The 27449-nt window shown below is 40.1% G+C and overlaps 1 long non-coding RNA gene across 2 annotated transcripts in view; it reads left to right on the top strand.

The window, feature by feature from the left end:
• Window positions 1-605: 605 nt before the first annotated feature.
• The window catches only part of LOC113973594, a 31386-nt gene continuing 4542 nt past the window's right edge, over window positions 606-27449 (top strand). Inside the window, exons 1-4 of one of the 2 annotated variants that reach the window (XR_003536265.1) lie at window positions 606-712; window positions 18188-18325; window positions 20903-21093; window positions 24699-24756. This is a non-coding gene — a long non-coding RNA (uncharacterized LOC113973594). Of the gene's footprint in view, window positions 713-18187; window positions 18330-20902; window positions 21094-24698; window positions 24757-27449 lie in introns of both variants that reach the window. The other variant, XR_003536266.1, reaches the window with a different exon arrangement.

Here is a 27449-nt window from a genome sequence, read left to right as displayed (position 1 = left end):
CATCACTTTCCCACTCGTGTCCTGACTGTTGGCAACGGGGTGTCCCAGGCCTGGAGACAAATAAATGAGTAGTTGTTAAATGATAGTTTAAATATATATATATTCAGGCTGAATAATTTTATTTTTTATTGTATTTTTTGCTTTATAAAAGCACCATAACTTGCTCTTACGGTGACATTGTCCTAAAGTTTCACTTGGCTTTTCCAAGCTTAAGGAGGTGCTTTAACTTCCCATTAATCCATTAGTGCTCGTAACACACTTCAACCTTAATTTGTAATTTTATTTAATCTAAATTTGAAATGATGGGATGATTACTGCTGTGGTTATTTGGGTATAATAACAGTGAAATCCCCAAGATTTGTATATTTATTAAATATACTAGTGCAGAGTAATTATTGAGGGCCTCCAAGAGTTAAATACCTGTGTTATGGCTCTGGTTCTTCTCTGTTTATTTTTTAACAGCAGCTCCTAAATCCATGCGTTGCTTGAAATGCACAAGTTTACTTTGTGCCTGTTTAATAAGTAAATAAATAAAATAAGTAAATAAATATTTTAAACCCCAGTCTAGTTGCATTAAACCTGGTTTAAGTCCTGCTTTTGGTGTTGCTCTGCAGATCCTTGCTGACGATGGTGGTCGCTGGAGGCATCAATATTGAAGATTATCTCATTTACAGACAAGATCTTTGAAATCTGGTCCCTTCAGGCAGCAAAGGTGAGGAAAATAATCGAGATTATGCCTTCTTCTAGAAGTAGTAAGTTAGTTTTTGGCCTCAAAAATAACCAGGCTTGAACAGCAGCTGAAGGTTGGGAGCCAATGTTTAACCTCTTTTTTAATAAGTTTATTTATTCTGCTAATGTGAAAAATAAGCTGCATGGAGGGAGCTCGGTTTCTTTTCCTCCTTTTAGTTACAAGAATATGAGTCATTAACTTCTTTTTTTTTCCCCTGCATTTAATGGCTTTTCCTTATTCTTCCTTTCTCCCGAGTTTTTTACCCTGCAGATGAGTTGCAATATCTGTGTTTGTGTGATAGAGACCCTTGTATGTTAAAACCTGGAGAGTGGCCGAGGAAAAAAGCCAAAAATTAGGTGGGAAAAGAAACAAAATAGGGGTCAATCTCATGAAAATTCCCGTAGAATTGGAGAAAACTGACTTTTAAATTAAAAATTAAGGCGTGAACCTGACGTGTCTCGTGCTGTTTGTTTTCTCCGCTCGTGGTGTTTATTATCCAAATAAATATCAAATATTATCTGATCCAAATAAACATGGGAAGTTCAGGAGGGCTTTGTTTAAGTATCATTTTTTCTCTTTTTGAAACTTTCTGGGAAGAGGTTTTATCCTTCAGCTGTGGAAATGGAGCTCATTCCCCCCCTCGTTATCCACGTTTAATTTAACGTGTGGCAATATCTGATTTTTGGTGCAGCTCATCCCTCAGCAAACCAATTAAGACATCATTTCAGGAGATAATTGAGCTCCTAACGGGGCTCTGGAATTCGGGAAAAATTCCCATATTTGCTTTTCCCTGCTTCAGCAGCCAGGCCCAACGTGAGGGTCCAGCTTCAGGTTTGAGCTTCTGGAGGTGCCAACTGGAGCCGAGGCTTTTCCGAGTGAAGGGTGCGAAATGCTGGTGGATCCCAGGGTGGGGAAATTCTGGAATAAGCTCCTTAATTCCCAAAGCTGGGCTCTGAATGGCTCTTGGCAGATGGTTGTTTGAGGGATACAACTTATATTGTTGCTCTTTTCACCTGCAGCACAACACGCTGAAAAGTGATTTAAGGACCAGGTTTGGTCCATGTTTGGAATTAATTTTCTGCCTTTGGTCTCATCTGGATCTGCAGGGAAAGGGCTTGTTCTGCTGAGCTTTATCATATATATCTTTATAACACATATATTATATAGAATCTTTATTTGGCTTGTTCTAAAAGCAAAGATATTACTAATTATATATATCTTTATATAGATCTTACTAATATATATATTTATAATACATATATAATACATATATAGAATCTTTATTTGGCTTGTTCTGCAGATCTTTCTAATATATATCATTATAATATATATATAATATATATAATCTTTATTTTGCTTGTCCTGCAGATCTCTACTAATATATAATCTTTATAATGCATATATAATACATATATTATATAGAATCTTTATTTTACTTGTCCTGCAGATCTTTCTAATATATATCTTTATAATACATATATAATACATATATATATAATACATATATATAATCTTTATTTTGCTTGTCCTGCAGATCTTACTAATATATGTCTTTATAATTCATATATAATACATATATTATATAGAACCTTTATTTTGCTCCTTCTGTAGATCTTTCTAATATATATCTTTATAATACATATATTATATAGAATCTTTATTTTGCTCCTTCTGCAGATCTTTCTAATATATATCTTTATAACCCATATATAACATACATATTCTTTATTTTTCAAGCAGTGTGACTAGAGCATTCCTGGAAGTGCTTTGTTAGCCCAGACAAATTAAGTGTCTCATTTATGAAGTGTTTATAAATTAGAGAAAAAAAAATCAGGGCAGTTCTCTCGTCGTTTCATTTTCTCTTTGTTTTGGGGAGTTTTTTTCACCTCCAGAAGGAAGATTTTTACATTTAAAAGACAAACACCGCCGAGCTGAGAGAGGTTATTTCTCCTTCTGCCATATTGAGAGTTTGGGTTTGTTTTGTTGTTCCAGTTCCCTTCGAGGACAGACCTTTCCATATGTTTTTATTTGTTCTAAAACGGGAATCTGCAACATTTGGTGAAGGAAAACCAAATGCTTTGGGGGGAATAATCATCAAAGTTTGCGTTTGGGTTGAGAAGAAACATTTTTTTACCCGTGGAAAAAAACGGGGCAGGGAAAGTATTTCTCTCTGGGAGGTTTGTGTTTTACTGGTCATTTCCTCAAAGTTTTAATATGTACGTGTGGATAAACCTCAGGGCGCTTCCGTGGAATCCAAGAAAACATTTAATTCACATTCTGGGGTTTTTTCCTCTTTTTTACCAGCACTAAAACACTCCCAGCTGGGTGGTGTGGTACTTCCAAACCTGGGTGACCTTGGTTCACCCACGTGGCCCTTGTACCTCACCTTTAATTAGAGGATGCCATCCTATTTTCCTCCTTGCATTAAATAGATGGCATTTCATCTGTGATCTCCTGTCTTTTACTGTTCAGTTTGTGGTTCCAGATCTTCTGGGCTGCAGAATGTTCAGACCTTGCCCTGCAGATGGAATTAAGAATTCGCTTTTTTGATTTGTTGTACTTTTTAGCAACAGGTTTTATGGAATCACAAAATGGTGTGGGTTGGAAAGGACCTTAAAGATCATCTAATTCCATCTCAGGGGCAGGGACACCTTCCACCAGCCCAGGTTGCTCCAAGCCCCATCCAACCTGGCCTTGGACACTTCCAGGGATCCAGGGGCAGCCACAGCTTCTCTGGGCAACCTGTGCCAGGGCCTCCCCACCCTCCCAGGGAGGAATTTTTCTTCATATCCAATCTAAACCTACTCTCTGGCAGTGGGAAGCCATTCCCTGTGTCCTGTCACTCCACACCCTTGTTTTCTCCATGACTTTCTGAAGTCCCTGTTGTTTTGGAGGAACACTTCCAGTTCTGGGAGCTCCCCTTGGCAGCTCCTTGGCTGGGCTGCTGAGCTTGGTGTCCTTCCTACAGAACTGGGATACTCAACCTATGGAGATTCCTCCCAGCCAGGGAAAGAGAGCAGTGATCCTACAGGAATCAGAAGGGTTGTTGGCTTAGGCATCTTTTTTTGAAGTCCTGGTTTCATTCTCAATCCTCCTTCAGCCATCCTTCTTTGTTTCCTTGTTCCTTCTCGTGTTGTAGAATCACAGAATCATGGAATCAGCCGGGTTGGGAAGGACCTCTGAGATCATCAAGTCCAACTCTGCACCTCTGTTTTCATTCTCCCTCATCCAAGTAATTTCTGATGTCACCCCATTTCTGTTTCCAGTCCCTGATCCATTCTCACACAGTGCCAGTCTTCCCTCCCTTCATTACTCTCCAGAATTACAGCTCTATTTACGTTGAAATTCTGCATTTCCTAAAAACTTTAAACCGTGTGTTAGAAACCAGTTTGGATTCTCTGGGTATTTTTGATCTGCACGGAGCAGTTTTAGCCTGACACTGCAGGTTTTCCTTCTCCATGAACTCAGATGGCACTGACTGATTGGTGTTATTTATTGTAGCACGTGAGAGAAACCAGGACAACACAGGACAGCCCTCAGAATATTTGTGTCTTGGTCATCACTTTGAAGGAGGTGAAAATAATCAGAGAAATCCCAGAATGGTTTGGGTTGAAAGGATCCTTAAAGCTCATCCTGTCCCACCCACCTTCCACTAGCCCAGGTTGCTCCAGCCTGGCCTTGGACACTTCCAGGGATCCAGGGGCAGCCACAGCTTCTCTGGGCAACCTGGGCCAGGGCCTCCCCACCCTCCCAGCCAAGAATTCCTTCCCAATATCCCATCTCACCCTGCCCTCTGGCAGTGGGAAGCCATTCCCTGTGTCCTGTCCCTCCATGCCTTGTTCCCAGTCCCTCTCCAACTCTCCTGGAGCCCCTTTAGGCCCTACAAGGGGCTCTCAGGTGTCCCTGGATCCTTCTCTTCTCCAGGTGAACCCCCCCAGCTCTCCCAGCCTGGCTCCAGAGCAGAGGGGCTCCAGCCCTTGGAGCATCTCCGTGTCCTCCTCTGGCCTCATTCCAATGTGCCCATATCCTCCTTGTGTTGAGGACAAATCCATCATTTCCAGAGAAAACTGGTTATTCCGACGCGTTGTCTCAGAAATTCCCACACCGTGTAATTCCAGGATGTGGGATGTGTCTCTGCTCAAAGTTGGACCCCTCACTATCCAAACTCCAGAATTTATAGGGCTGTTTAGTTCTCCTGAATCCATAACCCAGCCTGGGCTCTGCACACTCTGTGCTCTACATGGTTTGTCTCACAACTGTGTCATTCCCAGCATTTTGGGTTTAGTCATTCCAAGGCAGACAAGGAGCAGGGCCTGTTCCATCATTTTTCCCCCATTTTTCCATCTCCAGACCGGATCCACAGACTATTTTTCCTGAATTATCATTAAACCCAAGGAGCCTTTTGTAGTGTTTTCCTGAGAACAGTCAATTTTGTGTCTCTCTCTGTCTCCTTTTCATATGAAAGGGTTGGGGTTGTGTGAAATCCCGAGGGAATTTCTCTAAAGCAGGATATAAATGAATTCTACCTTCAGAAATTTAATGAAAGGAAACCTACTTAATTCCAAAGTTTCTTCCTCAGAAATTATTTAAAGGATTTGGGGGAGAAAAAAAAAAGATATTCCTATAAAGACTCTTACATCTTCCCATAAGATATATCCTATAAGACATTCCTATTATCCCTATAAGATATTCCTTGCTCTTCAATATCACTATTTTTAGGTGCATTTCCGAGCCAAATTTTGAGATTATGTATTAAATATCGTAGATTTGATAGGTCTGAGCAGAAAACCTTGTGCCAACTCTGCCAAGGTTTTGCACAGAGCAAGAAGTTTGTTTTCCATGGGCCCTGTTTCTCTTCCAGCTGCTCCTTCTGAAACACTTAATTCCTGTCCTGACAAAGGGAACCTGGCCACAGGTGCCCCTTCAATAAAAGGCACCAGAGGAAAACCAGTATCATGTTTATATTAGGTGTTATAATGTATATTTTAACCTCCCCCAGATGATCCAGCAGCATTTTTTGCTCATGCTCCCAACCCTTGGTTGGAAGTTTGATCCATTTCCCAGCGTGAACATTTCTGTTGGTTCAGGTACATATCTTTTTTTTTTCTTTTTTATTTTTCCCCTTTAATTTTCTTTTTCTCTCCAGCCCAATTTAAGCACTTGAGTGGCAGCCAGTGACATTTGCAGAGGACAGATTCTGCAGGGAAAAACGAGCAGGTGACAGGGGAATAATGGCACTCTGGAACAGTCTGACACGTGGGTGTTCCGACTGGAGGATCCTCTTTGTGCTCCAGGAAGTTCTCATGGAGCAGCTTTGGGTTTATATTGTATTCTCAGAGCACGGAATTAAATCTATACCCACGACACGTGTGGTTCTTTACACCCTTTCAAACACCAGCCTGACTTATCATTCCATTTCAAGTGTCAAAAAAAAATCTCAGGGAACCATCTCTGGCTGTTCTTTAAAAAATTATGTGCATATTAAACACCTTTAATATTTATTACGTTGATTGTGATCCTTGGAAAACAATTATTGGGAGCTGGTGATGGGAGAGAAAAGCACTTTGTTCCTACAGAGGGACACTTAAAGCACATTGCAAAGTCATTCTTGTTATAAAAGTGCAAAACTCATGCCTTCCACTGGCAGAGCCCTGATTTGGGTGATGCAGCTTTAAAAAAAAAGCCACTTTTTAGGTAATTTTTCCACCTGCCATGAAGGCTGTGACACCCTGGTACTTTACCCACAATCCTGTCAAAAACTTTTTTTTCAGTGTGTTCTTTTAGAAAGGTTTGAGAAGATTTAAAACTGAGCCAGGCACGAGAGTGTGGAATTTGGGGGTTGCTCCCAAATGTATTCCCATAACTCAGTTGGTTTTGTGTCTCTTAGTCCCTAAAACGCTCCTTTCTGACACATTTTCGGCGGAAATTATTTGTTACAAAGTCGTACAGGCACAAGAAATTATTTTTCTGATTTTTCCTGTTGCATTTTCTTGATGATCCCAAACTTGAAACACATTTCCAAAACCTTCAAAACCAGACTCCAGGGAGAGGACGAGGCCCTGCTGTGACACAGATGTTTGGGATGCCCTCGGATCGTCACGTGGAATTCCACCTTCTCTGGGAATAGTTTTGATTTGGGGCTGAAATTCTCTTGCAGAGAAGGAAGTGCAGCTGATGAGGGAGAAAAAATGCTTCCAGACCAGGGACACTTGTTTGTAAAAGCCTGTCTTGGAGTGAAGGTGGGCATGGATTGGGTGGTTGTGCCTGACATGGATTGGGTGGTTGTGTCTGACATGGATTTTGTGGTTGTGCCTGACATGGATTGGGTGGTTGTGTCTGACATCTCAAGAGCAGCTCCACAGATTTGGATTTCCTGCCCGTGGCAGAGCCTTCTTTTTTCCCAGGCGTCTCAAGGAGAGGAAGGGAAGGCTCTGGGGTGATCTTATTGTGGCCTTCCAGGGCCTAAAGGGGCTCCAGGAGAGCTGGAGAGGGACTGGGGACAAGGGATGGAGGGACAGGACACAGGGAATGGCTTCCCACTGCCAGAGGGCAGGGATAGATGGGATATTGGGAAGGAATTCCTCCCTGGGAGGGTGGGAAGGGACTGGAATGGATTTCCCAGAGAAGCTGTGGCTATCCCTGGATCCCTGGAAGTGTCCAAGGCCAGGTTGGAGCAACCTGGAATAGTGGAAGGAGTCCCTGCCCATGGCAGGGGGTGGGACAGGATGAACTTTAAGGTCCTTTCCAACCCAAACCATTCTGGGATTCCATGAAGATCCCTGAGTGTTTTGTGTCTCCCTGCATCACTCATCCCTTTCCACAGCCCCTGGATCAGAGCTCTCCTCCTCAGTAGCTCCCTGCTCTTGTTTCCGAGCCTGGCAGTGACTGAGATCTCCCCATTTCACCCGGAAAACAATTTCCAGTTTTAATTACCTGTAATAGTAACAAACTGCATTTTATATAAAGTTAATACTCCTCTACCTGTCATCTTGGAGCTCTTTTCCAACTTTAACCATTCTGTGATCTGGAAGGACTTGAATATTTTCCTTTTGTTTATCCATATTAAATCCTCCATAACTGTATTTTTGCTTGTTATTACAGTGCAATTCTCTTTCTTCCCCTCCTGTTGCTGCACAGGTGCTTTAGCATTTTCTTGCACTACCTGCAAAAATGAAAAACTATGCCAATTGGGAGAAGTTTGTGGAAGGCATTTGTGTGGAAATAACCTCCCAGAGAGGTCCTGTCCAGCATAAAATTGATGTATCATGTGCTAAGTTTGTGGCTGTACCAGTGATGGGCTTTAGTGCTTCATCCCCTAAATTACTGAGAGAAGCAGTGCTGGGTGTTAAGTAGAGATTTTTTGGAGGCTGAAACATTTATTCAAGCTTGTGCTGTCCCAAATCAATGGTTAAACACAGAATTCTGAGGGAGGGGAAAAGTGGGATTGGTGTGTGCACTGCAGGCAGGATCCCTCGGGTGTCCTTCCCATTCTGGATCAAATCTGGAGGAACAGCTCAAGCCACGAGGGATTTTGGGGTTCAGGTCAGGGGGATTGCATTTGGGACTGGAAGGAAAGAAGGGTCTGACTTCCTCCTCCACCACCAATCCCTAAATCCAGAAGTAAGGATATAAGAAGCTTGGAAAAGGAACTGGCTGGAAGTGGAATGAAAGGAAGGAGGCAAGGAAAGGTTGCAAGGACTGCTCTGTACTCTTACTCCTCTCTTCTTTATGTGTTGGAATAACTCCTTAAATTTTAGCTTAGATTCAAATTCATATAATATTTACTATAGTGCGATGTACTCACTGTTGTTCATTCCCTTGATTCTTTTGCTCTGGTAAAAGGTAAAAAAATACAGATTTTGAAGTATTGAAGGTGTTTCTAACGAGGTTTTCGTGGTGAGATTTCCTCGAGAAAATAAACAGGGCTTATTTTGTAATAGATTTTTTTTCCCTCACATCTGAAAATTAAGTTTCCCAAATGGCTAAATTTAGGATTTGGCCAACAAATGTAAGTGATGGGACAACCTGTGACACATCTGGATTTGTCCAAACCCGTGTTGAGCTTGTCCTTGTCCACAGCAGCTCAAGAGAAACAGTGAAACCAAACACAGAACTATTTCTGGGAGCTCAAAGAACACTGAGGGAAGGCTTTCAAGCCTAAGAAGCAAAATAGCACAATAAACCCACAAACCTAATCTGTGCTTCTGAAGAAAATGGGCTAAAATAGCTCCAAACTCCGCTGCACCTTTAAGGCACTCTCTGAACATCAGAAGAACTTGGATTTTATCTCGTTTGCACTCCATGACATGGGCTGGGTGTGGTTTCAGATGCAAATGTTGGTGATCTCCAGCCCCCTCTGACATTCCCTCCCTCTGTAATAAGGTATGGGAGGGCTCACTGGCTGCCTAATTAGGGGGGTTTAATTGTGGAACATTTAATTTTGTAAAATATTGATTTTGTAATGGATTTCCCACCCGGTACCTCTGGATGGATTTGGACAGGAGTACGGGATTTAAGGCCTCTGGCCAGTCCTTTGCAGGAATCAAATTGTCTCCTCAGCTGTTGGTTCCCAAGTCCAGGAATGGCTTTGGAAGGTTTGGGAAGCAGGAGGAGATCTTTCCTGGGTGTCCCTTAATTAATTGGCTCTGCTAATTACTCCGAGCTGTGTTGGTACTGGAGAAGGTTTGCATCCCATGGGAAGTCCTGTCTGGATGTTTCACTGCAGGGGTGGACACTGGCATGGCAAGGGCAGTGATTCCCAATGCTCCAAGTCCCAGATTATCCCAGAATCATGGAATGGTTTGGGTTGGAAGAGGCCCTAAACCTCATTCAGTCCTTCTGCTTGACCAGGTTGTTCCAACCTGACCTTGGGCACTTGCAGGGATGGGGCAGCCACAGTTTCTCTGGGAATTCCATCCCAGCCCCTCCCCACCCTCACAGGGAAGATGCCAAGGCTGTTTATCCAGGAGGAGATCACCCTGAGGAATCACTTTGGGAAAACTTGTACTTGTTGGATGTTGAAAAATAACGATTTTTTCAGTATTAAAAAACACTTCCAGAAAGGAGCTTGGGAGCTGAAAACCTCACCTGTTCCAAGTAGTTCAGCAGCTGGGTATCCATGGGTGATCCCATGGGATGAGGGAGAGTCACCCCTGGGCTCAGGACTGGGAGCAGGACCTGCCCAGCCGTGTAAGATTTGCATAATAAATGTGATGCTAAAGCCAGGTAATTAGTGCTGACTAAGTGAGAAGTGATGAACTTAATGGACTTCCAGCTCCTTTTCCACAGTTTGAGGGATTGTTTCCTATGCAGTGAGAAATGGGATATATTTTGCATTAACATCATGTGCTGTCAGTTCTGGTTGCTTCATAATTCCACCCTCCTTTCTCATTTTGTATGCACAAAATTCACTATTTACCCTTACCATGTTGCTGTTGCCATACAATTAACATTCCAAAAAGCTCTCTTGGAATGCACCTGAACAGCAACATCCCTTTTTTTTTGGCTTAAAATAATATAAAAAAATCTGATGCTGTTGCAAATCCTGCTCAGTTAAAGGGAACGTGGCCCATGGAAATGGTGTGTCCCAGGAAATCAGCACTGGTTTGAAATGTGTACAAGCTGCAAACAGGCTATGCCAGAACTGCTTGTGCCAGTGCCAGCTAAAAAAGAAGAGAAGAAAGGAAAAAAAAAGCCACCCAAATTGTTGGGTTTCAAAGCTGATAATTGTGCTTGAGAGCCAGGGCTGGAAATCAGGAGTGGCTTTCCCGTGGGCACAACAATTCCTTGCATATAATGATACAAAATACCTGAAATCCTCCAGTCCTCAGTTACTAAAATACAACCTGATGCAACATCTTTGCATTTGGCTTAACCTGAGGTGATTCCTGAATGTCATAATACCAGGAATGATCCAAATCCATGCAAAACGTGACGTCAGGATGCGTGACCTCGACTTCAGAGCAGCACAACGTGTTAAATTCTCTTGCTGTGGCTCCAAAATTATCTTGCTACAGCTCCAAAAACCTTCAGGGATTAAGTTGGTGGTGGTTTTTTTTCTCTTAAAGTGTTACTCTTGAACAGTGGGAAATTTAAAAGGGATTCAAATAAGCTTTTATTCCTTTTTCTTGGTTATAACAATTCCTGATCCTTTGAGGAATGGGAGGGTACAGTAATATTTCTGTGCGGGTGAATCCATATTTTCTCTATTTAATGTTTGAAAAAACACTTGTTTTAAACTGATCTTTTTTTTGTCTGCTGCCTAAAATACTTTTAGGTAACTTTTTTTACCCTCCTGTGTTCACCATCACGTGCTGAGTTGGGCTGACCCACAGCAGTTCCAGCCCAATTATTTGGCTGTCTCCATTTGCTACATTTTCCTGGGTGTTTTGGGATAAATTCTACCTGGAGTAAATTTACACTGGATGCAAAATGAGGCTCTACCTGCCTGAGGAGATTCTAAATTTTGGTGCTTCATCAGAGGACATGTTGAAAGTTCAAAAAAGCAATAATTCAGGAGACTGAATGTGGTTTGTGTGGACTCTTTGGAACCCTCCTCAGGAATTACTAATCCTGCTATTCCACTTAGGAACAATTAACTACAATTTGCATGAACTTTTAGAGCATCACCACTTTGGCAGGAATGTTCCTATCCTGTATCATGGCTTGATCAGGCATTTTATATATATATATATATGTGTGTGTGTGTGTGTGTATATATTTAAATTTATTTCATATATTTCATATATTTATATATATTTATATTTATTTCATATATTTATATATATGTATATATTTATATATGTATATCTTTATATATTATATTTTTATATATTTATATATTATAGATATATTATTTTATATATTATATATTATTTATATATATTTTATATATATATATAATTATATATTTTATATATACCAGCATGTTTGAAGGCACATTTTAGTAGGGTTTGTGTTGGCTTTTTTGTGTTGGCTTCCTGTATCTCATTTTGTGTCTAAAGTGAGTCATTTTTCTCAAGCCTCACATTTTGAGGAGTCACATGTCAGTCCAAGAACATAACCCTCAAAAAGGTTGTCCTGCTGGAACTACTAAAAACTTGGGAGTGGGAAACTCAGCTGTTTAAAATCTTATCACTTTTGTAGGGAATTATTTTCAGCCTTAAACTTTTTGAGGGTGGTGGGACCATTCAAGTTCCTTTAAACTGAACATTTCCCTGCTTGGTTTGGATCAGTTTTTAGCAGTTGGAGCCCCAAAATATCGATGAGTAGCTCCCATGGGATCCAGTTGTCCCAACAATTTCCATCTCCCATAATTCAGTAGGAATTTGCAGGTTTTCTCTTTGGGAAGTGAATTCTGTCATCTGGAAGCTCCCCTTAACTCCTTCCTGCCAGACCTTTGAATTAGGGAAGTTTGTGAGTACAAAAGAGGAAACAAAAGCTTCAGGGGTCAGAAACTTTTATCTTTTATTGTGCCTAAATCCAGGAAGGGTAAAAAAACAGGCTAAGAATGAAGGAACTGGGACATTTAACCTGTGGTTTCTGTGAAGAAGGAGAAAATTCAGTCATTAAATTAAACCAGTTGATATTTTGCAATCCCCTGTTCTTAAAACTGTACAAAATTCTAAGGCTGTGAGGTTAATACACTTAGATTTTAATTATTAAATAAATATAATTATGTCATTATTAAATTAAGATCACTTGCAGGGCAATTAAAAGTGTTTAACTTCTTGTATATTAGCAGTTTATTTGGCTTGAAAGGGTGGGTTTTTTTGGTTACAGAGCAAATTTTATGTAAAATCATGTAACGAAAAAGCAAATTTAGGTTTAACCCAGTTGTGTGGTGACTGTGACTAAAAGTCTTGCTCTCAGATCCTCTCCCTCCCTGTGCTCTGCTGATGTGAAAATCCTTCAACTTCTATTTTCTTTAACTTTGAAAATCTAAGGTTTGCCTGTTTTTGTTATTGATTCACTGTCAAACAGCCTGACACCTTTAAATCCTTGTTTTCACTGTCACCTCTTTTTCCTGTCTGATTATAGAGCAGATGTGGGATAAAAAAATCACATCCACATTCCACTTGGTGGAAGCTTTAAGAAGGGATTGGGTTTTCATGGAGTTTTGGTTTCGTCCCCTTCCCCCAGAATCTCTTTGGTTATCTCAATAAACCAAATCCCCAGTAAGTTTATGATGCTCTGGGATAAGGTTTTCTCAAAATTAGGAGAAGTTTTTAATGCCTTGGGATTTCCCTTTGCAGTTTGTCCAGATCACACTTTGCTGGGCAAGGGCAGCTTTGACTTTTAGTGTTGGAAAAGACCTCCAAGATCATCAGGTCCAACCATCAACCCAAGGCCACCAAGGCACCCTGTCCCCAGGTGACACATCCACACGTTTTCTGAGCACCTCCAGGGATGGGGACTCCACCACTGCCCTAAACAGCCTCTTCCAATGGTTGATAACCTTTTCCATGAAGGAATTTTCCCTCATATCCAACCTGACCCTCCCCTGGCACAGCTTCAGGCCGTTCCCTCTCCTCCTGTCCCTTGTTCCCTGGGAGCAGAGCCCGACCCCCCCCCGGCTCCCCCCTCCTGTCAGGGGGTTGCAGAGCCAGAAGGTCCCCCCTGAGCCTCCTTTTCTCCAGGCTGAGCCCCCCCAGCACCCTCAGCCCCTCCTGCTGCTCCAGACCCTTCCCCAGCTCCGTTCCCTTCCCTGGATACACTCCAGCCCCTCATGGATTCCTGATCATTTCCTTGGAAATCTCTCTCATGAGAATCCTGAGGGCTGAAATCTTCCCTCTAGGGAGGGGCTCCTCAGTGCCAGCCTGGAAAGAAGCAGGGAATAGATGTGGCCTTGGAGAACTTTCCCCATCCTGGCTTTCCAGGCCCGAACTACCAGCTCAGATTTTGTCTATTTTTAGTTTTTTTAACTGCAAAAGTCTTGTATGACTAGAAATGCTCCCACACCTGGGCTGAGGGACTACACTGGGATAAGTTTGTCCCTCATGAGACCCCACAGAGAGATGCTGAAGAAATTAGGAGTCATATCCAAGGGATGAGGAGCAGGAGAGTGAGCTCAGGCGGTGTCAGGATGAGATGTGGGTGAGGAAGAGACCCAGGACTGTTCTAAGTGCAGGTTCCCTGCTTGAGGAATTAGATCCAAAAGGAAAAGTGGTGGTGAGGAGAGGAAAAGATGGAGGAATAGGAATTGTTGGTGAGAGAGTCCAGGAGCCAGATTCCCAACATCACCCAGAGCAGGGGAAGAGGAGCCAGGCAAGAGGATATGTGCTTTACCCAAATGCCAGGGACAACCTGGAGGAATTGCATCTTGAAATTAGGATTTCAGGGGGAAAAAAGAATCATCTCTGCCCAATTCTGCAGCAAAATGAGTTATTTTTGTGATCACTGTGGCCAGAACAACACACGAGGTGGGGATCGATAACTGCCCAAGGGCACCGTGGAGCTCCCAAATCTGGGAATTCCTTAAGGCATCAGGAGGGCTTGGATTTGGTTGTACATTAAATAAATATTATCTGCAGCATTTTTCTCATCTCTGGACTTTTCACAGACTCAGAAAACCTCGCAACAAAGTGAGTTCTGTTGGCTTTTTAAGAGGATGGGCACTTTTTTCCCCAGTGACATTTGGTACATTTGTCATAAATAATAGTTAATATTTGTGTAAGGCCTCAGTGCTGTTGCAGCAGGTGATACATATTCCTAAAAATCAGAGGAGTGTTTGAGTATTTAGTCCCATGGTACTTAGAAACACCTGAAAAACAGACTTTTATAAAAACATAAAACCTTTTTGTAGGAATGTGAAATCCATGGAAGCTTCCTGAAAACTCCTTCAATCCTGGGCTAAATTTTTATAGAATTTTGATCTCTATCTATGAATAAATAAGGTGGGTAATTTTGAAATGATCAAACAGATTGGAATAGTAGGGCATTTTATATAAATATAGACTCAGGAGTGATCCAATGTGAATTATGTTAAACTCAGTGGGAAACCATCTATTAACCTTAGCGAGAATAGGATCAGAATTCCAGAAATTCTGATTCGGGAGTCCTGTGCCAGGGGATTGTTAAAACACCATCCTGATACTTCTATCAATGAATTGGACAATTAGTTGGATTAATTAGTAGCAGCATCACTTTGAAAGAACTACTTGGAGGGAATATTCCTTGCTGGTGAAGGAGGTGGAACATGGGATGTGCTGGGAACTGGGGGGAAATTCCTCCTCCCTGGAAATTTATTTTCAATTTGCTCAGCCCTTCCAGTTCCAGGCAGGATAATTTCTCTTCCACGATTCCAGACCAGTAGAAAATGGATGCAAAGAGTCTGTGCTGGGTGCTGGTCACTGAGAAGAGAGTTTAAAATAATCAAGATTTGCCAGGAGATTTTGTGCCAAGGCTTTTTAAATAAGAAGCAACAGAGTTTGGAGAAGTTTATGTTATTTTCTTTGGGGAGGGTTGAAGTTTAAACAATGGCATAATGTCATGGCTCAAAGCAGACACTTTATTATGTGATGATAAAGTGTCACGAGGCAAAAATATAAACTGTTCGCGTGCTTGGTGCATTAAATGTCCTCTTTCCTGATGAATTTGGGGCTTTGGGATAAGGGATTCAGCTGGAAGTCCAGGTATCCTTTTCTTCTGGTACTGGTTTCTATTTATTCAAGTGTTTGTAGAGTTGTTTACAGGAACGGAAAAAGTTGTGATCCTGGGGTCAACACAACTATGTTTGTGTAAGATAATCTGAAATATGTTTATATAAGATAATCTGAAATATATTTATATGAAATAATCTGAGTCAGGATATAGAAATAAAGGTTTTCTGGTGGGCTGAGGTGGGTCTTGGCTATAAAGAGGTGTCTGAGCACAGTGTGGGAGCAGCTGGAGGAGGGATGGACCCTGGGGTGGGGAGATGATTCTTTCTGTCTCCTCTTCGGGTTATTTTACCAAAAGTCTTCACTTTTTGGGGGGATATTTATATATTATATGATGAGGCTTTGTGTTCATCAGAGAAATCTAGAAAGGGCTGTATTAACATTGTCCTCTCCTCATTCCACTTTTGGAATAGTGATGTCTGTAGAGACAACAACACAGAGAGGTTCCCTGCTGGGGTATCCTGGAAATCCTGGTCCAGTGGAACATTCCCTGCCCATGGAACTGGGACTGGATGGGCTTTAAGACCTCTCCAAACCCAACCCATCCTGGGATTCTATAATAAAGAAATTCACTTATTTAGTACTTTGTAGTAGTAATTTTTTTTTTACTAACCCGTTCTTTTGTACCTCTGGCAACACTTGTGTGGGAAAAACGAGAGAAAACCCAAACTGGTGTCATACAGACCTGAAATTCTTTGTTCATCATCTCAGTTCTCAACAGTTTCCCAGCTCTCTCTGCATTAAATTAAAGGAGAAAAGTTGATTCCATTCCCGTTGTGAGGCAGTGCTGGGACAACAGGTGGGCAAAGGAGCCCAGAGGGAAACACAGCAAGGGGTTAAAGTTTCTAAATTATTCATTAATTCTCAGTTTTAAACCAAAATAAATCAGGATGTGTGATTGTCGAAGAGACCTTCAGTTTGCAGGCTTTAAATCTCGAGTATTAACTTCATCAGGATATGAAGGATACAGAGAATATGTTATTGTTTAATGTGCAAAAAGCAGGCAGGGCCTTCCCATATATATATATATATATATATAAGTATTAGACTTATATATCACACACATCAGGAAGCAAGTTAGTATGTTAGACTTATATATATATATCAATATATTAGACTTGTAATAACATATCACATAATTAAAAATTAAAAATGTGATAGTATTTAAGCCTTATATCTAATTTTTGAATTAATTTATCTGCAAACCCTGCCTGTTTTAATCGTGTTGCTTTCAGCTTTCGTGTTTTCCACTTGGCACCTCGTGTTGTCAGGGGGTCATAATTCACTTTTGAAGCCGTGCTCATCTGGCCAACTTGTTGTCCCACAAAAGCCCAGGAAAAGGCCATATGTTCCTGCAAAGGTAGCCTGGGAAGGCAGGAGAGTCGCTCCTCTTTTCTTGTGCCATCTGTTCTGCTTTAACTTCATTTTCTCCAGACCCCGTGTCTAGCAAATATTGGGATAATAGATGGGAATTCTAATCAGGGAGGAGGCCAGAGCGTTGTTTTCCAACAGCTTTGTGGTGACTTCACTCAAGTATTCCAAACATTCCTCCTGCTCTTTGGCACTGGAACAGTTAAAGTTTAGAACTGGGATCCTAAAGTTTGAATATACAGGCAGATAAATATAAATTCTGTCTAAACAATGAATATCCCGAGGCCCTGCTACGAAAACAGGAGATGGGAAAAGCCTTTCCAGGACTCTGAAATAAAGGAGCAAATCCTTGGATTGCTCCAAGTGGCCTGAGCCAAACTCACTGCTGTGCTTTCCCCTTGCATTTCCTCACTCCTGCCCCCGTGCTGCTCCTTCCCAGCCCAGCCCAGGCATTCCTGCAGCCCCAGGGATTAGGGAACTCATCTGGGTTAAGACTAATCCAGCAGAAATACCCAAATCGGCTCCCTTGGCTGATCCACTTGGGAGCAGCCTTGGAGCAGGGGCCGAGTTGTGTCCTCTGACACAAGGAAGGGGCTCCACCTTGGGGATTTCCTCCTCACATCCCAGGGAAATGAAGGAATGAGGAAAAAAACCTGGTGTCCCCAAAGTGTTCAAGCTTTGAGGAGCCCACAGAGCCCTGGTTTAAGCCAGGCCTAGATTGGTTGAGGTTCCAGCTCTGCTTTGGGGAGACCTGAAAATCCCACAAGCCCTGTAGTTAGTCCAAACTTAATCATGGACAGATATTTCCCCCCACTCTTAATGCTGGTTCTAAGAATAAAATTAAACACAAGGCTCTGCTTGGGCCGAGTTCATGACTCACCATCACATGTTCCAGTCACAGAATTCCTCGTAGCTGTGTTTGTTTTGGGAGAAAATCTACAAGGCATTTCGGGAAAAGAAAGTCTGCAAGTCTATAATCTACTTTCAATTAGGGTTTTATGTTAATTTTTTTAATATTAATTTTATTACTTTTTTATGTTAATTTATGTATATATGTTATGTGTGTGAGTGTATATAAAGAGAGGAAGTGTGGATATAAATCAGATATAAATAAGCAAAACCGGGCATCTTTTGTGCCATTTCAGTTCTCTGAAGTTTTCTTTCTGGTGGCTCATCTCAGGAATATCTCCTTTAAAAGCCCTGTTATCCCTTCTCCAGCTGTGTGGGCTCTGTTCCTACAGCCTTAAATCCTGTACAAATGTAAAGCAGAGGAGGATAAGGCCAGACCTGGACCCTGCCTTGGCCTGTAGGGAATTCTCCTGATCCTGTGTTCATGGCCAATGAAAAAAAGGGATCCTTCCATTGGGAACTTGAGGATGATTTGCCTTTCTGCAGCCCTTTCAGTCCAGGATGTGTTTCCTTGCAGGAAGAAGAGGCTTTATCGCAACAAAACGGGCAAAGAAACACAAACACTTGAAGAAACAGCACTTCTCCAACTCTTCCCAAAAATCCAGAGCCCCACCAGATCCTGGTGGATTCCAGCCCCCAGTCTTCCTGCTTGCAGGTAGGTGAGTTGTCTCTTTACCTCTCCTGCTGGTGGCCCAGAGAAGGTGAGGATTCCCCAGCCCTGGAAGTGTCCAAGGCCAGGCTGGAGCAAACTGGGATAGTGGAAGGTTTTTAATGGAAGGACTGGATGGGTTTTAATGTCCCTTCCCACCCACAGCATCCTGGGATTTCTCTCCTTGTCACATATTTAGGTAATAAACACAGTGATTTCAAATTTTATCATGATTTCTTTTATTTTCTTTGATGTGTCACAAGTGTTTGATGGGCTTGTTTATCCCCTGCTACTGTAGTGCCACCCCTAGAAATTAAAGATAATATATTTATTTTTAGTACTATGAAACACTGAATATAATTTTGTGTGAGTTTGACACTTAACAAAACAATTATTGAAAAGAAAAATCAGACTTGGATGCTCCTAACCTGGTCTCCAAGCCTTTTCCAGATATTTCCCAGCTGTGGTTTGGAATTACCTGCTTTGGAGGGGTGTTTTTCATTTATGCCACGGGGTAAATGGGAAAAATAACCTGAGAACCAGCCAATAATCCAGTTGATTGGTTCAGAAGAAATGCATTTCAAACCCCCCTGAAGTGAAGAAGTTGCCATCCCCTCTTTACACTCCTCTGTGACAGCTCACAGTTGAAAACTTGAGTTTGTTTTTCTCACAGTTTTCTGTATTTTTCCTTTTTTTTCTTCAGTATCTTTCCTTTTAGATGCACCAAATAATACCAGAGTTGTAAGAATATTGTATCTGCAGAGATTAGAGGGGCACAGGATTTTTTTAATCTGTTGGCACAGGCTCGTTATGTAAATAGAAAGCTCGCAAAGGGAACCACACAGCAAAAGGCTCTGGAAAAAACAGATGTTTCTTCCCCAAAAATGAGATTCCTGCAGCTTTGGAGGACTCTGGGAAGTTTAATGTTATGGATATGTGTTCAATCAAAAAATAAAAATATTGTAGTCATTAAGTCCATTTTTATATCATCAGCACAGGCAATTTTTGTCATTATTTTATTGTCACTGTGTAATTTTGATAAGGTGAGAAATCAGGTTATTTATGTAAATTAATTTTTATAATGATTCCTGTAGATTTCTTGAGGCCTTTAACAGAAGCTTCTTTCCCTGCTGCTGCTCCAGTCCTTGCTCTGTCCATGTGACCCAGTTTTTTTTTTTAAGCCCTGCTCTGACTAAGGTTTTATTCTTGGGCTGTTTCATCCATCTATTGGAATTGTTTCCAGTAAATTAGTTTTGCAGTGTTTGCTGTGATCAGCATTACAGGCTCCAGGGGAGCCCTTGGTAAAAATGGCTCTTATCAATACCTTTCAATGTGTTGAAACATTAATAAAGAATTTGAGATGAAGATTGTTTTATCCATAGGGAAATTATGACCTAAAATATCTTTTAATGTAAATTCTTTAATAGGGGATTATCCCACCTTTCTATTTGATTTGTTACCATAAAGATAAGCTACATTGTAGCTTATTCTTATTTATCCATAATTATATGAATGGTCATGTTTTGAAATAATTCAATAATATCTATGTGTTAGAATGGTCATGTTTTGAAATCTATTATTATATAATAATACCATGATATGATGATGGTCATATTCTGAACTAATTCAATAATACCTATATAATATATCATAATGGTCATGTTTTGAATTATATTATTATATAATAATGGTCACATTGTGAAATAATTCAGTAATATCCACATGTTATATGATAATATCTCTGGACTGAATGTACATAGTATTCAGTATAAAGAGCAGGTAAACCCTGTGACTTGTGTGCTCACACCCTGTTTGTGTGGCTTACCTGACATTTTTTATTCCTTTTTTTTGTATCAATGGGTTTGCTGTGACAGGAGAAGGTTTTAACAACAACCAAGAGCTTTATTGTGGTGACAAATGGCTTTTGAAGAGGCTCCAAATACGAAAATCAGAACAAATTCATTACATTGTCTGTAGGATTCGAAACCCAGTGATGCTGCAGCTGTTTTAATTGAAGATTTATTTTGTAAAAGCTGTGAAATCCCCAATAATTCTGAATTTGATGCCCAACTGTGCCTGTGCTGATTCCTCAGACTCTCAGGTCCGAGTTTTTAACCCCTTAGTTCTTTGGATGTGCCTTTAACCTGATGAGTTTCACCCCTAAAAGAGTCTAATTAATTGATTTAAAGGGCTGTTGACTCCTCTTGGTGTCAGAAACATTCAAACACATCAATCATAACTCTTTAAAACCCAACCTTTTCATCCTTAGTGGGAGGTTTTTAATGTGGATTAGCACTACCTGAGGTGGCTGAAGACATGACCTTTTTCTTTGCCTACTAAGGATCCATACACTCATTTTTATAGGAATTTCCTCACTCTTCTGGCCAGTGAAACACCATCAAGTAATAAAAAGCATCTTTGTTTCTGCTCAATTCCAATCAGAACCATCCTACCCTTGAAAATCAAATATTCTTACAGTTTATATCAATTAGTTGCACTGGGACTTACAGAGTGACCAAGAAAAGTGAAATAAAGACATGTGGCTTATTTTTTTTAATTGAAACGCTCTAATTATCTCCCCAGATGTAACGTGGGGAGCAGGAATTCCTCAGATGAGGGGTGGGGGAAGCCCAGGAGCCACCTCGATGGACATAGGCCATTGTCGAGAGCACAACAGGAGACTGTCTAAAGCCAAGCTCAAAGTGCACCAAGAGTTTTAAGGAGCCTAAAGATCCCCAAGAGAACCCCAAGCAAGACCATGAGAAGCAATGTAGGTGAGTATTCCAAAATAAATCTCTGCATTTATCCAGCTGGATTTTGATTTTGGTGGTTTTACGCTGCGGCAGCGAAGTTCCAATTAACAATGTTAACAAAAATGAAAGAGAAGAACGGGCAGCTTCAACATGTGATGGTGCTCAGGTAGAGAAGGGAACAATTTAGCAATTTATGCTTTTGTAGAGGATGGACAGTGCACCCATAGGTGGAGTTTTGATAAGAGAATAAAGCAAAAAGATTGAAATGATTGTGTGGAACCAGCATCTGAAGAACAGCATTTGAAAGGTGAGAAAATTCCCAATTTTGTGTCACCGTGGAGTATTAGTCATATTTGGGAGCACCAATCCTGACCTGGATTGTGCTGTAGCAGCAAAGTGGAGCTGCCTTGCCCTGGGATCCAGCCAGAATTCCACGATATCAAATGAAATGCTCTTATTCTTCTTGATTTTTCATCATCAAAATACAAGGTTAGGCCACGTCAACAACCAGCAGATGGGGAGAAAGAAGGTCCCGGGAAGCTCAAAGAACACGGGAAGCAGAGCTATAAATACCAGGCTAATTCCAGAGCTTGGAGATTTCTCCAAAGCTTTTTTAAATCCCTCCAGAAAAGACTGAAGAGATCCCTAATCTGAAGTGCCCCAGTTGAAGGAATGTGTTTTTAATTTTAAATAAAATTATGGCCTCTTACAACGGGCTGTTGGGGCACCTCAGTGAGTCGGGGCAGGGTCTGTGCTGTGTTTGCTGCCTCAAAATAAGGTTTTTAAAACCACATTGGTACGTTTTCATTCTTATCTTATTCATTTCTTCTTCAGAGAAAAAACATAATTTTACCTGCCTGATCACCTTGGAACCAATAAGTACAATATTCCCACAGAATACTGGATGTTCACAACTCGTTTTGAATTTTTTTTTTAGAGAGCTGTCCCTTCCAGCCAACACAGATCAGTCTTCTTTGGGGGAAGTTTATGAAAATAGGGAAGATATTTTGATTTTTTTTATTATTATTATTATTAATTTTTTTTTTTTACTTTTTATTTAGAAATTTTACCAGTGGAACCTGAAATTGAGGCTGCATTTAGAAATATTTACTAAATGTTTTTAATACTGAATATTTTTAACTCTTGAAAGCAAGTATCAGTATCACTCCAAGGAGGGTTTTACTTTCATGTTTTAATTGAATTTGGTGAATCTGTGATGCTGACAGGTCCTAAGACATCTGTCAGTAGAAAACCTGGATTATGAGATAAGGGAATTGCTGAGTGTGTAAGCAAAGGGATTCTTTATCATTATTTATTTATTATTTAAAATAATATTTTAAAATATTTATTAGCAAAATACTATTTAAATATTTATTATCAAAATACTATTTAAAAATGTTTCTCTCTTATTAAAATTTAAAATAAACCAATTTTAATAAAACTGGTGTTAACCAGAAGAAGCCAAAGGAGAGAAAAGCAGGACTGATAAAAGAACAGCTAAAAGGATTGGGTTTGTTTATTTTGTTTATTGTAGGAGAAAAGGGAACATTGTAGGATGAGCAGAAAAAAAGAGATAAGAGGTTTTTATCAAAGCAACGGTGGAGGTTGCTCTGTAAATTTTAAAAAAAAATTAAAAAAAAAGTTAATTTTGCACAAAGGGTAATTTGGGATACATGGGGGAAAAAAAACAGACCAAGTTTTTTTTTTGTTTGCCTCATATCTGACTGGAAATGTAGATGAAAAACTGGGATATTTTTCTTAGGGAACTTTTAAAAACACATAAAAAGGCAGATTTCAGACAATTTCTGTAGTTTTGACCTGTCAACCTAAATTTTGGGATTAACCTTCTCTTGTTTTCCCTGCAAACTTTTCCTGTTCCTGGCAATACCCTTCCGTTGAAAATGAGTAAAATCAGTAAGATGAGTAAAAATGAGTATACTGCAGTAAAAATGAACCAAAGGACCTTTTTTTAATCTTAAATAAAATGCTTTGAAAAAGGCTCCAGTTTGAAATGGGAGTGAAATCCAGGTTGAGCAACATTTCTGGAAGTTTGCCACAGGTTTCCTTGAATTCAGGTGAAGCATAACATAAAAAAATTAACACCTGCAGAACAAAATGAGGCCTGTTTTCCCTCTGTGTGTGTCTGGAATTCTGATTTCCCAGATTTTCCTGCCAGGAATTTACGGCATTTATGGCACCGATGGCTTTGTTTATGTTGGGTTTTTTTTTTTGGGACAGGGTATATCTTTGTTAATGGGTTAATTTCTTTTGATCAAGTGTTAAATAACATTGTGATAAAGAGGTGACTAAGTGGTTCTCTGCCCACATTTTTCCCTAATAACTCCTTTTTGGAGCAGAGACCAGAAAATTCTCACTTATCTGTGTTAGGCCTGAATTCCCAGAGCCATTTTTGGGGCCTACTCAGAGAATAAAGGACTTGGTGGAGCTGTAATCAGGATCTGGCACAATCCAGCCCTTAGATTGGGATGAAAAAGTGCATTTTCAAGGTTCTTATCTTCTTTGGAGCTTTGTTCTTGAACTCTTGGATGTGCTGAACCCTTGAAGGCCCACATGGTTTTAATTTCTGGGTGCCTGTGGGCCTTACTCTCATTTTTCTCTTCCCTGCTTTGATGAGCTGGTGGAATTCTCTTGTGCTTGTCGAGCTTGAATATGATTCACCCTTTTGTTTCCTTCCTTCTGAAGAGAATCAAGCCCTTTTTTGTCTGGTTTAGTGCATTTTCAGCCTATTTCACATGCACTAAAACCGGGTTTTACAGCGGGTCAGGTGAGCTAAGCCGGGACGCAGAGCTGAGCATCCTCCCCAGGTCCCTCCTTGCTCTGCTTTAAACATAAATACGTCGTGTTTGGGTGGCAAAACACATCCAAGGAATAGAGAATAAAATATTCTATCATAAAATCAACTGTTTCATTTCCCAGGAGCCAGACTGGAGCCTTCCCCTTTTATGGGACAGTGAAATCCATCCTTATCGAGGTGTCGGCATGAGCACATCTGATAATTGGCACAGAAAAATTCAGCCCCAAAATACACAGACAAGAACAAAAATTCATCCCCAAAATACACAGACAAGAACATTTGGGCACTTTGCTCTTTTTTTTTTTTTTTTTTTTTAGGCTAAAAACACCTTGGCTTGCTTAAAACTGAATCTCAGAGTGGAGCAGCCAGACACTCGTGAAGCACAAAAATCTGATTTGAAACTAGTGGGGTGTGTACAGTCAGGAATTTTGATCATCTGTGTTGCCAGAATACAGATTAAACTCTAGTAAATCTGATTTTTTTTAAACAGAGAATTTTACATTAGCATTTTCTAAATGTTATATATTTTTTCCCCTGTGTTCGTGATGTTTTAGGAAATTAAATATGTACAAAATACTAAGGGGAAGCAGTTATTTCAAAGGAGAAATAATAATCTAAGAAACGCTAAGTATTTATAAATATTAATAAAAATTAATATTAATAGAATAAATATTTATTAATATTAATTAACAAATAAATTTTATTTAATAATGTAATAATAATAGATAATAATTAATATCTTAACATCGTAAGTGGAATATATTGCTCGCTATTGCTTCTCTTTTAACTGTTTCAACTGATTCCTTTTCAGCTTGGAAAGAACAAGATGAACAGACCCACCTTCAATCTGATGCTTGATGAGGAAAAAGGTCAGGCTTTTTCCAGTTTTATTTGAATCCTGTGCCCTGCTGGCAATTAGTGCATCGAAAAATACTTTATATGGGCATTACTTGTTTCACAGCTCTTAAATAACAAAGCAAACGTGATGTTTTAGTGGCAGAATATTTCGAAATAAATGGTATATTCATGAACCAGCTGACTCAGAGCAGGGGAAGGAGGAGAAGAAGCTGGAGAAGGAAAGGTCATGTATACAAATCTTCATAAATCCATTTAAAAATGATTACACTTATAACTAATAGAGCTGGTGTAGCAAGGAAGGACTATTTGGCATTTAAAAGGATTAAAACACACTTATTTTTTTTAATGTCTTCGAATTTCTGAGTCCTCTTTTAGAAAGTAGAGAAGTGCCTCTTAAATAAAACAAAATAGTGGGGCCAAATTCTCCAAATACATTCAATTAGTAAGTAATTACCCATCATATTATACAGATTTGTAGCACCCCAGGGTTCAGAGGCAGCAAAAAACTCAACTGTTATTCCATTAATGCCAGCAAAAGCTGTGGGTTTTGCACTGAGGTGTCTGAAGAGCTGGTTTTTTATTGATACCATATTTTTTTTAATACCTTAAGTGGATTTTCATTAGGGAAATTGCTGAGCAGAGCTACGTAATTCAGTAAACAGTGTGAAAAAAATAGCAATTGGGGAGAAAAAAAAAAAATTTCCCTGTGTCTAAAAATAGCCCAGTCATGTGATTGTTACTTTGGCACAAAAGCATAATTTATGGGTTTAATTTGCAGTCCTGCCACAGTTCTGACATTCCCCTGCACAGAAACTGGGGCTGAATTATTCCAATTATTCCAATTCCTGCTCTGCCCTGACCGTCAGGTGTCTCCCACAAAGGAGGGTTATTTGGTTTATTGTGATCTCTGCTTTTAAGATGTGGCAGGATGGGTTTCATTTTTCCCCTTTCTTGCTTGATTTTTGATCTCCCAGTGCACAGTTAATGGAGGTCTGGGATTATTCCCATAACTCTGCCTGGAGCCTTTCACCAGATTTCCAGGAATCCGGTTTTATTCCTGGTTTTCAGTCACTCCTCTAAAATCTGGTTGAACTTTCAGGTCGAGATTGCGAAAGTTACGTTTAAATACGGTTTTCTTTTAAAAGAAAATCTTTATTTTCAGGAATTTCCATTTCCCCAGTAACCTCTGAGTCAATAATGTCCAGCAAAACTGAACAATTACAAATAGTTTTACCTCTTTATTTCCTGCATCTATTTATTAGATACTTTAGGAACACTCTGTATCAAACATCCCTGAAATTCATATAATCTTCATTATAAAAGCATTGTAGGACTGTGTTTAATAATATCAGATTCCAGGTTGCTGAGGAGGGGCACCAAGTTCCTCTTTCCTTCTACAATTTCCCCTGAAATAAAGTTGATTTAATAGCATTTCTTCACTTCTTATTGACATCTAGCCCAGTAATATTCTATATAATAATATTCCCTAAGAAAGGTGTTGCTAATGGTGACATCACTCTCAGTTTATTTCTCTTACATACCAAATATTAGTCTTAATTTTTAATAAATCTGGGGGCTGTCACTGTGTTGACACAAAGTAGGTCTGTCTCATGTTTTTGACCTATTTCCCTTTGTAAAGAATAAAATTAATGTGGTGGAAGGGCTGGAAAAGCATCCTAACTCCTGTGTATTCTTCCATTTAATAAATTCTTACTGAAGAGCCAGGGCTGAGGGTTAAAAAGAAAATCCTTTTGTTTCCTGCCTTTTTTTTTTTTATTATTATTGATATAGGGCTTTTTCTTTTTGTTGTGAAAACCCTTTCAGAGAGTCCCTGTGTGTTTTGTGCATGTGGAATGTCTCAAAAGGGTGGATTTAATCCATTCTTTCACTGGAAGTGACAACATCAGTTGCTCCCAACTCTGGGAATTACACAGAAAAGTGTGTTAAAAGTCATGTTTAGAGAAAGTTTTGGGTTAAAAGTTATAGTTGGAGAAAATTTCAGGGTTTGGTGCTAAACATACAGGAAATAAAGTCCTAGAAAAATCCTATTCCTTCCCAGTTCCATTGGACAACTGTCATGGCACAGTTAAATCTCCTAAATTAAGGATACTTTGCAGCTCAGTGAACTCTGATTTTTCCCTGGACATTGATAGGAAGGATATCAGATGTATTTCTGATTAATTAACAGCAGAATTAATCAGGAATACGATGATCCACAATGCTCCAAGAGAAGGGATTTATATTATATATCAGTGTAATATAATGTATCAGCTGGATTCCATGGACATAAATCAGTGTTTCTCCATGGAAATCTTTTCCTTATTGTTTTAATGGTGTAGATTCCTGAATGGTAGGTCTGAAGGAACTGCTTTGCCATCTAATCTTGGATATTTGGGAATTTAAATGCCAGAAAGTTCTGTCCATCCTGGTCCAGGTGAGCCAGGCTGGGAGCTGGGGCGTGTCCACTGGGATACTGGGAAAACTCCTGGGCTGTGGATGTAGAGACGGGCACAGTGGCCTGGAATCTTGATGGGGTTTTGCCATTTATGAATGAATTATCCAAACTGCTCCCATGGGATCTTCCAGGTTGGAAAAGACCTCCCAGATCATCAACTCCAACCTGTGATCAAACACCACTTGGTCAACTCACCCAGAGCACTGAGCCACATCCAGAGGGTCTTGAGCAATTCCAGGGAATCATTTC

Source organism: Neopelma chrysocephalum, unplaced genomic scaffold (genome assembly GCF_003984885.1).
Source record: "Neopelma chrysocephalum unplaced genomic scaffold, ASM398488v2 Primary Assembly neopelma1_103b, whole genome shotgun sequence".
NCBI lineage: Eukaryota > Metazoa > Chordata > Aves > Passeriformes > Pipridae > Neopelma > Neopelma chrysocephalum.
This window is presented reverse-complemented; position numbering and strand designations above follow the sequence as displayed.